We start from the raw sequence: 12773 nt of genomic DNA on the forward strand, positions 1-12773 counted from the left end.
CCCTTATAAGCTGAGCATGACGCCATATGGTATGGAATATCCCTCTGGTCAGTTGGGGTCAGCTGTCCTGGCTGTGTCCCCTCCCAGCTTCTTCTGCACCCCCAGCCTCCTTGCTGGTGGGGTGGGGTGAGAAGCAGAAAAGGCCTTGGCTCTGTGTAAGCACTGCTCAACAACAACAAAAACATCTCTATATAGCAAAATCATCTCTATATTATACACTGTTTTCAGCACAAATCCAAAACATAGCCCCATACTAGCTATTATGAGGAAAATTAACTCTATCTTAGCTAAAACCAGGACAAAATAAATACGAGTCAAGTGTTTCCTACCATATTTGGGCAGTATATATTATCTATGACTAGATAAAAGATACACCAAAAATGAGATTAGAATTATGAAAGAAGACTAAGTGACATAGGAAACTCAATTTCTTTGGAAATGCAAGAATAGTCTGGTGCCTGGCTATATTAGACCCTATTGAAAAAAATCTCAGACAACTACCAAAATAGCTTTCCTCTTCAGTCTTGTCTCTACCTTAAAACAAAAGTAGTGGTTCTGCTGTACTTCTCCAGAGTTCCAGACAGAAAGATCCTGGCAGATCTGAAAGTAGCCCTCGATTAGCATAATTTTTGAAATGTCTTTTCTCCTTAATCCTAGTCCAAATAAAACTATTGATGTCTATGAATACTTGAAATTAATGTAAAGAAATAGTTTGCGTCAAAAGTAAAAATGCAGAGGTAAGCACTGTAAGGTTTGAAATTTCCCTTTACAAAGTTTGGACACCTTCTGGCTAGACCCTTCATTTGAAGGGTCATGTCTGTGAGTTGAAGATACAAAGCAAGACTGAACTCTGAAAAACTCAGCTCAAATCAGGTAAACATGCAAGAGTTAAAATTAACCTACTTATTAATTAGGAATAAAAAACCCTGGAAAAGATAAACAGTGGAGAGTGGGAAATGAGACAGCAGAGACAGCAGAGAGACTGGGAGCCAGAAGAGATATTAATAATGGAAGGGTTAAATCAAAGTTTCAAATGGGTTAATATAAATAATTTTTAAAGAAATGAAAGAACATGCTGCTGGCATCAGTAGATGTCAGCTCTCTAGTAGGATTAGTACCTCTCTGCAGAAGAACTTTTCTCTACCTCTGTTTTATAGCGAAAAGACAAACCAGTTAGCTGAGATCTCCAGTGGAGTGGAGTGGAGAAGGGCTCACAGAGACTTTGCTGGTGCTTTGTCGACAAAGCTAGTAGTCCTGTGCCAAAGAGATTCCCTTAAATCACGTGAGATTTGTGCAATCGATTAGATTGGACCAGGGTGTGAAAGCAGGCCTGCAGAGCTAACACTGGCCTTAGTGGCAACTGTGAACTGAGAGGCGTCTCCAGCTCCTGCTACAACCCGAGTTCCAACACTTCATTTGTTCAAAAGGGGACACGTCAGGAAATATGCCTGGCCGAAGCGAGATCTCAGTCTCACCTTACACACTCAGAGAAGATAGTCTAATCTGGACAGACTCCTAAGTCACACCCTTACTGCAAATGATTATTTTACTGAGAATTTTGGATGAACAAGGAAATAATATATCAAGTTTTGCATGCAAATGATGGTTCTTATTGCACAAAGTTCCTTTTGGCATGCTTGGTCTTTAGCTGCTGCCTAGAGACTGTACAATTTTTATTTGAGTCTCAGCTGCAGTCCTTCGCAGGACTGCATTTAGCCACCAGACTGGGGGGCTTTGTTAATTGTTTATCTGCTCTAGAGCCTACCAGGTGGCAGGCCTAAAGACGGCACATTGCACAGCTCATGCTTGGTATTGTCCTATAAAATAAAACTATGGACATTCACAGCTCCAAGCAAACTAATGTGTGGCACTCAGAATAGAAAGAAAACATGAACTGCTTCAGAAAAGCTGAAATCTCTCTCAATGATGTTTGCAAAAGAGAAAATAAATATACATATTAGCCCCACATAGCAAGTTTTGAGTTCGTGCTGCAAAAAATTGCATCATATAAACTGCCAAAGGACCTATAAGAGCAATAATTTTGAAAACAAGTTAATTATATGCTGACTCCTCCAAACTGCAGTTGGTGATGGAAAATGGTCATTACACAAATTATTGTAAGTATACTTACCCCAAAGGCACACTGGCTGACTGCCTTTTGGCACCCAGAGCAAAATATTCCACAGGGTTAACAGACAGTGTCTCAGGAGATGAACCAAGAGCAAGACATAACGGAGCCATTCTCCATTCCACCTTCATTTGCTGTTTAATTACAGAGGGTTTTTCCCCTACTGTATTTTTCATGTTGCTGAAACAGAGCAGGAATTTCTTTTCAACAATGTAAGTACAGGTTGCTTTTATAAACTAAATTATTCTTTAATAAAAATGTTAACAAAAAAAAATATAGAAGAGTGGCAGTTTGTAGGAAAAATGAACAATTCAATGCAGAAAATGAAGATTGGCAGTAATATATTGAAACTCTGGGCCAATGTTTTTTCACATATAATATTACAGAGAACAAATAAATCAATTTTCCTAAACGTATAAAGTGTTAAACTTACCCTGTCTTAATCAGTTTGTAGCAGCCTCAGAAACCAGGAGATAAAGAAACGTCAAAAGATCTGCAAAGGACTGTAAAAGAGTAATACATATCAAAATCAACATCATTGTAAAATATTTCATGATAGGAAAAGGCAATATGATATTATAGCTGTATGATACTCTAACTATGCATGTGACAGCCTAGAAGGCTAACAGAGTATTGCCCATTTAGAAATGTCCTAGAGGACATACTGAGAGAATGAATGCTCTGTTAATAATGAGAGATTTCAAAGATGATTCCTGGCAAAAGCAAATTTAACATAGCTCAAAGCAGTAGAATTAACAAGAGCAATGGAAACAGCAGAGGGGAAAAAAACCACAAAAAACAACAACAAAAAAACCCACCCCAAAACCCAAACAGATCTGCTGTTATGTGCAAACAGTCAAACTAACTCAGACAAAATGAGAAGTTAGGTGGAAGGGGTCTAAACAGTTGATTTTCTTTAACTTTATATATTAAAAATGGTCCCATGATTTAAGTGTCTCAAGATCAGATGCTTACCAAAAATATTTGTAAAGATTAAAAGCAGTCACCAGCCTTGAAAAAGCAGAGTCTCCAAAAGAATAGAGGAAATGAGAGTGATGGCCATGTGGTTAAAGAATAACAACAACTACATTGCATCAGAAATGGAAGAAAATGGGACTTTACAACAGTAAGCAACAAGAAGGCACAACAGCATACTGGTGTGACAGTTTCTCTTATCAGCTAATGTGTATATCAGCTGGACAAAACCAAAATTACAATATTCAAACTCTTTTCTTCCCTACTTTTAGTAATTCAGGGACCAAGAAAAAATATTTGCTATAACGAGTCCTCATCTTAGTTGAATTAAGCTGTAGCTAATATGAATTAGTTATGATCTTAGCTTTATTTCTCAGTTAAATTTAGCAATTGGCAATCATTTTGGAGTACCCATCACTTTGCACTCACCCTCATTTAAAGAAAGCTTGGAGACCTTAGAGGACATAACAACTAGTATTTATAACTGAGACCAGAAGCAGAAGTCAAATGATCTATATGAGTTCTTATGGCCCAGGAGATAAGGCACAAGAAGTGGGGTCAGGTGAGAGCAGACGAATATGGTTTCACCCCGTCACTATTTTAGGAACACCACATACTAATACTAAGGTTGTCTGCAGGAATTGTAAGTCATGGTGAAGCAGGTCCCCAAGTTAGAAATTAACATGTCCTATGAATAGACAGCAATAGGTGAGCCTTAACATGATAGCAAGCATCTTACAATGCCAGAAAAATGAGGTAAATAAAGAAAAAAAACATACTAAAAAGAATGTTCTGCTATAGTTGCAAGGGGTCTGTATCAGTGTATTGGGCTGCCATATGGAGTATCGTCTTGAGTTTTTCACAGACACTGAAAATTTGTTAAAAGCTACCTTGCATCTTGGAGTCAGAATTGACAACTGTTTTCTTATTTTGACTTATGATACTAAATATCTATCATTGCAAAGAATGCATTTCAAACACTGGAGGTAGTATTTCCATTGCTACTACAAAAAAATCAAAGCTGAGCTAAAAGGCAGCAAAAGAGGAGATTCATCCTTCAGATGAACAAATCCAGTTCTTCAGAACTTGCTCGGACTATAGGCATACGAGGCATGCTACTCATGCTATTAGCCCTGGAGTTTTCTCGAGAGTGTTGGAGGATATCTCTTGGAGGATGATAACTAGCAGCCAGTTTCTGGTGGCACTCCTCAGTGGTCACCCCTGAGTCCAGATACTGTATGATGTCAGGCATTTTTCAGAAAGGACCTGGGGAATTTAGTGGACAACAAATTGAACAGCAGCTGGCAGCCACTGTGCCACTGTGCCAAAGGCAGCCAACCGCATACTCCACAACCAAGGCTGTAGTGAGACGATCAAGGGTAGTGATTATTTACTTCTATTTAGCACTCATGAAACTACATCTGGAGAACTGTGTCTGGTTTTGGGCTCCCCACTACAAAGATGACATTGATGTACAGCAGCAAGCACAGTGAAGGGCCACCAAGATGATTAGGGGCTGGAACATGTGACACATGAGGAGAGGGCGAGACAGATGGGTTTGTGCAGTCTTAAGAAGAGGCTACGGGGAGATCTCATTTCTGTCTTCAACTAACCAATGAGAGGTGGAGAAGAGACGGATCCAGACTCATCACAAAAGTGCACATCACTAGGATGAGAGACAATGGACATAAGTTAAAACACAGGAAATTTTGATTTATGTTATCAGAAAATATTTTCACAATGAGGATTGTCAAACACTGGGAATATGTTGTTTAGAAAGGCAGTGCAGCTTCCATACAGTAGATACCCAAAGCCCAGCTGGACAAAGCTTGGACCTGCTTTGAGCAGGAGGTTGGACTAGAGATGTCTGAAGGTCCCTTCCCACCTGCATGGTTCTGTGGTAAGGGACAGAGCTTTTCTGGAGTACAAAAACCACTTCAGTTCTCAACACCTGTTTCCTCATTTTGATATAAGGAAAAATTAATAAATCATGAGAACAGTTCAGCAGGTATGTCTCCAGATTAACATGGCTGAGAATACATCCATTCACCCGTAGTTATATGCAGGAAGACAATTATATTTGGAATAAAATTCTCTCTCTACCTTTCTAAAAGCCCTTTCCCATTGTGACAGATTACAAATCACTCACAGAACTCTTGAAAACAAAGGCACACTCACCACAGCAGATGTCTGGCTACAGTGCTGAGACTAGTGACACGTGGATGTATGATACTCTATAAACCAGGCCCTTCAGCAGATGTCTCAGTCAATTGTCTCATCTTGAAACTGCCTCTGTGCAGCGCCCAAGAGAGCTTTATACTACTCATGAAACACGTCAACCAGGTACAAAAGCATCCTCTCAAAACAGGACTGCAGAGGATCATTTCCATTCCTGTATGCAACAGTAAATATCACAGAGCTGAACTAAAGATTAGAAATGGTAAGCAGTATTTTCAGAACAATCTGATCTTATCAAAACGAGTAGATCCTCTGTTAAAGACAATGGAAATTCCTTGAAAGTTCAGTGCGGAGGAAAAGAAAACACAGTGTAGCAGCTATTTGTTTCACTGAGGTTTCCACTAGTCTGGGTTGATACCTCTCCTGCAGACAATAATGTGTACGTAGCAATCCATGGCTGTCACGAGGGTCCAAGTGACAGGGCTCTGTGCTTGGAGTTTCCCTGGTCTGTGTGGCTTTTGGAGCCTGTTTTGACCTCCTGATATTCAGGTTCTCTTTAATGGGAAAGAAAGGATTCCTCAGCACCAGGTGGGACAAGATGAGATGAAAGTATAGTAACCAACAATTCGGTTTATTCTAGGGTATCTGTCACCAAAGACTCCAGAAAGTGGGGGGCTGGTCATTCATCCATACAGAACAGGGTATTTTATGAACCACTGACAGGAGAAAGGCCAGCTCACAAAAGGATGAAAACATGGCGAGAGGTAAATTTTTTAATGATACTTTAATCTGGTCTAAGCTTCATTTAGGAATGAATGAAGGCTTATTACCGTCCAGCCACATACAGTCATATCTGGGCAGCTATCCAGATGGACAGATTGAAGTTTGATTCTGAAATGCAAATCTTAAATTTTTATGTTATATGTCTTTTTGAATTTAGTTTCTTATAACTTACCTGATTCTTAAACTATACCATTTATAGCTTATGTATTTGCATTAAGTTAAAGACATGCTTGGTAACTGCTCTCCTTACACTGACTCAGTGAAAACCAAGATGTAAAGAATTCACTTGTTAAATATGATGACCTTGCTCCAGGCACTCAAAAGAGCACCTTACACCCTATGCAGCAGCCAGCAGTTGTCTTCCCTAAAGTTCCCACTATTGATCTTAAATCTGTGGAAAGTAAGCTCTTTATCAATTCTATCTCATAGTTCCCAAAGCGTTCCTGAAGAGATTGATCTGAGTGTTCAGGTCTGGACATATTGCAAGAAAAAAAATAAATCAGCATTTCAGAAGCAGCCAAAATACTATTTTGATAACATTGTTAGGCTTAAATATTTTTCATTTATTCTTTCATTGTTTCTATCTATCATGCATAGCCATGTGTAATAAGCAATTACAAAAGATCCGTTATGAAATTGCATTATGTTGTGTTATACTTTGTGCTATATGCAACCCAAGGCGTTTATCTCCAAAAAGTCAAATCAATTAAAATATGTGATGGTTGGAGGATAGTAAGACCTAGTCATACAACTATTTGACATTTAAATTATTAGGTCTGATTTTCAAGTTAATGTGAAATGTTATAGATTCTTTGCTTGCTTGCTTTTTCTTTTTTTTTTTTTTTTTTTTTTTTTAGTTTAAAATCCTAGAAAAATCAATTGTGAAAAATATGACATTGGTGTTAATTACATTCATCTAAATCTAGCCTAGAAGTGGCTAACTCACACACCAGTTATGCTGCGATCCTATGAGGTTTCCTTGAAGTGTGCCCCAATTAAATATATTCAATAGGTTTCTTGTTTGTTATATTAACCATTGCTGCCAGCACAATGTGTCATGCTGAATTTTGTAACTTGACAGTGTGAAGTCAAAGCAGGAAGAGGGGAGGTCAAAAAAGAATTTACTTAAAATTGACATTTCCATTCCTGAGATTAAAGTATCACTAAAAATCCCAGTATTTTGCCTGAAAAAATACATAACTCTTCACATTATCCCAGTCATTTGAAAACTACAAATTCTAAGCAGAGTCCACAGTTCTAGAATTCAAGTAAGATAAAGATCAAATGGGTCCATGGAATATTTGAATACTTTGGGATATTTTCACAAGTCTGCTAGGGCTGGTGCATTTCTATGACACCTTCCTGCCTGAGCAAGAGAGAAATCTGCAGCTGGCCCATTTGCTTATAATTTTGTAGATGACACCACCACCACTCCCTGCCTTAATAGATGTTTTCCAGGAATACCATAGCCTTATAAAAACTGAAATACATAAAATACCTTTGCAATAGGCAAGAAACCCATCAGACCGTTCACATTCACAAGTATTTAAGGTCCAGTCCACTTATTCCCATAAGGCTCAGAAATATTACTCACAGCATTCTCCTTGCTGTCATTCAGCTTGAGAGCCCTTTCCTGTGAGTTACGTCTCAAGGGGCTCAGCAGTCCTCCACCTTCCAAACTTTTTGTGCGATTCTCCTTTTCATCCTTAAAACTGCAAGAGGTTCCTTCACCATCCTCCCATGTAGGCAGAGTAACCTCATAATTCACTCAACATCAATACTGAACTGTGACTGTTTCAGAGGACTGGGAAATAGTGAATACTGTGGTCTAGTTTGTAAAAACTGTGCAAATAATCCATAGAATTATGGAATTACCTGTGACACATAATACATTTCAACACGACATATGAGAGTTTTACATATGAGCCTAGCAAATTTATATGGCTAATTAAGAGAAATCAAATATCTGGCATATCATGATCAAGTAAGGTATTACTAGTAAAATAGTGTCTGTAACCTTAGATTTCTTAGGGCACGACATGAAAGAGAACCAGGTGAGGCTTCAGAAAACCTGTGAAAGGTTCGCAGGTTTTATCAAAAGCTAGTTTTCATTAACCAGGAAGAAAAAGTTCTCTTTACAGAAACACAGGAGCAGCACAAGCAGTGATTTAAACTGCTTACAAATAGTTTTCTACTCTAGACCCAAACCAGGCCAATGAAAACACTTCCAAATAGCACATCCTCCCAACAACTGAATACGAGTACTGCAGTGATGCTGAAGACTTGTTTTTTTCAAGGGGCTAATTGTTTAGCACTTTGAAGTGGTTGGTCTCTTTTACTTCAAAACATCTCTTAGAAACCTGCCAGCGATTTACCGCGGAGATGGGAGAGAAAGGAGGAGTGAATTACCAGTATTGGAATATTGCTTGCTGGACACGCTGTGAGATGAAGTGTTTGGTGGGCACAGTGTCAGGCAGCCCAGCAGCCACTCTCCACCATATGGCAGCTTAAGATGCAGGTCCATGAAGGAGCTGTCAAGCTCAGCTTGCAACTGAGATGGCCAAACTGGACAACCTGGGAGAGTCAAACTTGCAACATCCAGTCTCCCAAAGGATCAAAACAGCCTGAAAAGTCTGGGAAGAGCTACATGGCAGCTCACTAATCTGGCACTGTCACAGCCGAAAAGGCTGGCTAGAAACTATGCAATCTGGCCAGCTTTCCTGCCAGACCTGGTTTCCACCAAATGTTTTGATGTAATCTCTGTAATCTTGAGAAATGTTTTGATATCATTGACTCCTCATTTTCCAGGGAAAGGCCACACAATAGAAGTGAAAGCTGCAAGTCCAGAAGTGCAGAATAAGAGAGAAAAATTTAAATCCATTTTACACCAATTAGAATTGTCTGGTGACAAAAAAATCAATACAAGAAAGGGACAGATGTATCACTGTGAACAGCTCAGCGAAAATTTCTCTCCAATGTGTAAAGAACTCATAAAACGAGGAAATGTTAGGTTGACCAAAGAATATGAAAGTATAATAGCAAAACTTCTGCTTATCTTTAATACATCAGTAATTTTGGTAGTGCCTCAAACAATGTTATGGTCTCTTTAAGAAAGGCTATGAAGGGCTCAGAAAATAATCAAAGGTTTGAAAAGACATTCACATAGTCAGACATTAAGAATTTGACATGATTTCCTATAAAAAGCAAAAGAAGCAGAAGGACCAATAGTCAATGCCTGTAAAATACTGAGCTTCATAGAGCATACAGATAACTTCTGTCTTCCAGGCCTTACCAAAACCACTCATTAAATGAAATTAAACAGTGGCAAATTCTGGTAAAAGCAGCTAAGTGGCAGATGAGGAAAGAGCAGCCTAAGCAGCTACCACCAGAAGTTTCTTCTCTTTGTACTTCCAGCCTCTTCAGACTGAAAGTTTTGGGGCTGCAATGAGAGGAATCATTTGGATCTGGGCCTCAAATCTAAAATTAAATCTAATCTTAAACAAAAAAAAAAAAACAAAAAAACAAACAAATAAGCAAGCAAAAATCACCACCAGATAGAGGCATTTGGGAGTTAAAACTAAGTTTTCCAAAATTTTTAATGCTGCTTATTTGATTTATGCCACCCTTTGATCTTTACATGAGCTGTAGTTTCCTAAAGCCTGATTCAATGAAAAATCCCTAACAACTGGACAGGTAACAAAAATTACAGGGTTTCCTGAATGCAAGGTAAAATGGAAAAATTCACATGTAATCTTAAATACTCATCCAAATCCAATAAGTTATAAAAATGGAAAAGTTGATAAGAAACTAAACTGGCATAGGCCAGCTAGAGGAAGCCAAGATTGAATGCTGACATTCACTACTACTAGAAATGATAGTAAAAGCAGTCTTTTCAAACTTTCAGTCTGGAAGTTTCCTATTTCACAGCCTATGGATTATAGAGGAGGCTCCGAAGACCATTTAAACCATATTTTCAGAAGAACTCAGCACGTATGAAAGCAGTAAAATAAGTAGTAAGATTTGTAAAATAACTCTGTAGCAGGGGACGAAGCTTGTCTTGAAATTTGACCTTCCATTTATATACTGGAATTATGGGTCATTGCTTCTGAAAATTTGTTCCTATTCATTTTGCTGATCATTTAAAACTTTGAATTTCAGATAGTTTGCCCTTCCTCAATTTTTTTACTTACGTTAACATCAGTGCTAAATCTTCTAACGTGACTGAAGTCTGTACATCCAATATTCTATTTCATTAAAAAAATTTTAAAAATACTATGACCTCTCTTGCTTTTTCTATGCTTGCACACGTGTCTGGAAACTGATGGTAGTTCAAAGAGGTTAACGGGTTAGAAACAGAGCTGTAATACCTTACACGTCTGGGTAGCGATGGTCAGCACCTGGCTGGCATTCAGTTAGGCTGCAGGCAGGTGACAGGGCTGCTGCCCCCGGCCTGGCCTGAGGGGCACCTCACCGAGCACAACGGGAGAAGGTACTGGACGTGCCCTGAGAAATTACTAGGCATGACAGATAACGGGATGAGAAGCTGACCAAACTTAAAAGATAGCACCATGGGGATGGCAGGATTCCACTGGTGGTTTAGGTGGAGTTATGTATGAAATGGCCAAACTTTACAGGGAATTGAAAGGGAGAACTGGGGACCCTTTGGGGACAAAAATCTCGTGTGGCAAAAAGCACCTGTGGAACTGCGTCAGTAATACAGTATGAAGCCAAGATTACCTAGATAATGGTATCAGAAGCACCAAAGCTTGGGCACCGATGTAGCAAACTGAGACTAACGGGGAAGAAGTAATTAGGGACAGGTTGTTTATATGGGAGGAGATCAGGGCAGAGAAAGGGAGGGACAAGAGTGGCAAAAAAATGTGCAAGAAATAGGAAAAGGGATAGCAAGGTACATCAATGACGTAATCGGCACTGCCCGGGAGCGCTTGTTGGACCAGGATCATAATCCCAGCCTGTTGTTGTCACCTTACCTCATGGCCAAACCTGCTTCTGTGACCAGGAGGATCAGGACGGGAGGCAGTTTTCCCATGTGGGTATGGGTACACCTGAGAGGGAGGGGTCGAGCATCCAGGTATCAGTGTGGCAGCACTCATTCCAGACCTGACAGCATCAGGGTTTTCCTGGGCACTTCCCAGCATGCTCAGCTTGCTGGAATTTTCTGTAGAAGACCAATGGTTTTTACCAAAAAGCTGAAATACCTGTAAAGTGAGAAATATTGAGTTATATTCAAAATGTTCAGATCCGGGGGTGGGGTGGGGGTGGAATCTACTGTTGAACCTTGTAGTCTGTGCGATTCTTATTTTCCTAAGACAACAATTATTCTCTGAGGAGCAGTAACTATGTTACGTGAAGGAAAATAGTCCTCAGCTAGTGAACTCAATCTACAGGTGAAAACAGAGACACAAAGCCCAAATAGAACAGAGCAGTGACACTTCCCAAAATTTTTTCTTTCTTTTTCCTAATGGATGGTGTGGGGAACGCAAAGAGTGACAAAATCCCCCATACCCAACAGTGGAAATAAATCCCACTTATATGATGACCACTGAACCAGACAGAAGTTTCAAGCAATAAAGCAGCTGTCAGTGCTATCTGTTACCTCCTCATGCTTACACACAGATCTTGGTCAAGGATTTGAGGAAATGAAACATCTAACAGCAGCACTGGTACTAGCTGAGGCAGCTACAATGTACAGTATGGTGGGCTGAACTTCGCCAGCTGCCGGATGACGACCCAGTCCCCCTCCTCAACAGAACAGGGAGAAAATAAGATGAAAAAGCTTGTGAGTCAAGATAAAGACAGAGGGATCACTTGCCAGTGAGTGTCATGGGCAAAAGAGACTCGACTTGGGGAAAATTAATTTAATTTATTGACAATTAAAATATATTTGGACAGTGAGAATCAAAGACCAAAATTAAAACAGCACCTCCTGACCCTGTTTTCCCATCTCAACTTGACTCTGTCACTGCTCGCTCCCCTGTCTGCTCCCCCTCCCCGAGTGGTGCAGGGATGTGGGGAATGGGGTTTACGGTCAGTTCGTAACAGGTCCTCTCTTCCTCCTCACATTTCTCCAGCGTGGGCCCTCCATGGGCCGCACTTCCCATCAGGAGAACCCGCTCCTGAGTGGGCTCCCCAGGGGAAGCCAGACCTTGGTGCTCATGGGGCTGTTTCTCACGCCTTTCTCCCCTCCCTACCCGTGTGGCATTTTGCCTTTTCTTAAATATGGTCTCACAGAGGCCGCCCTGCAGCCCCCGCCGCCAGCGCCTGGGCACCCGCACCCAACACGTACGGCTGTTTTCCTCCACAAACACTGTGTCGTGAATATAATGATATAAAGAAGAGTAAAAAGGTTGGGTCTAAGGAGAGCGGGAAAGCCCCCTGGACGTGTGACAGCAGGACTGGTCTGTCTGCTCTGATACCACAGAAAGATCAAGAGCAAAACGTTTTCACAGGGTTAAGTGAAGCTCTATTAGCATAAAACCTCCTTACCTCATAAACTGTCACACATTAAACCATTTGCTCTTGAACTGCTTGGTAGTCACTGCCTTTAAGATGAAGAATTTCTGATTTTGTTTCTAAGTAATGAAGTACTGACTGCTACCATCACATCCTGTCAGTCTCTGTACATGACCAGGACTGCCCTCCTTGACACCATGCAATTAACCCATCATCAAAGTATGCAATCAGAGCA

General features: G+C 40.2%; 1 long non-coding RNA gene across 1 annotated transcript; it reads right to left on the reverse strand.

Moving 5' to 3' along the window:
- Positions 1 to 5292: 5292 nt before the first annotated feature.
- LOC142602683 (uncharacterized) lies at positions 5293 to 11271 on the reverse strand. The gene is made up of 3 exons (XR_012836446.1): positions 11056 to 11271; positions 7659 to 7868; positions 5293 to 5495 (listed from the first exon to the last, which is right to left on the reverse strand). It is a non-coding gene; the product is annotated as an uncharacterized LOC142602683 (long non-coding RNA).
- Between the last annotated feature and the right edge of the window lie 1502 nt (positions 11272 to 12773).

This window comes from Balearica regulorum, chromosome 8, assembly GCF_011004875.1.
Source record: "Balearica regulorum gibbericeps isolate bBalReg1 chromosome 8, bBalReg1.pri, whole genome shotgun sequence".
NCBI lineage: Eukaryota > Metazoa > Chordata > Aves > Gruiformes > Gruidae > Balearica > Balearica regulorum.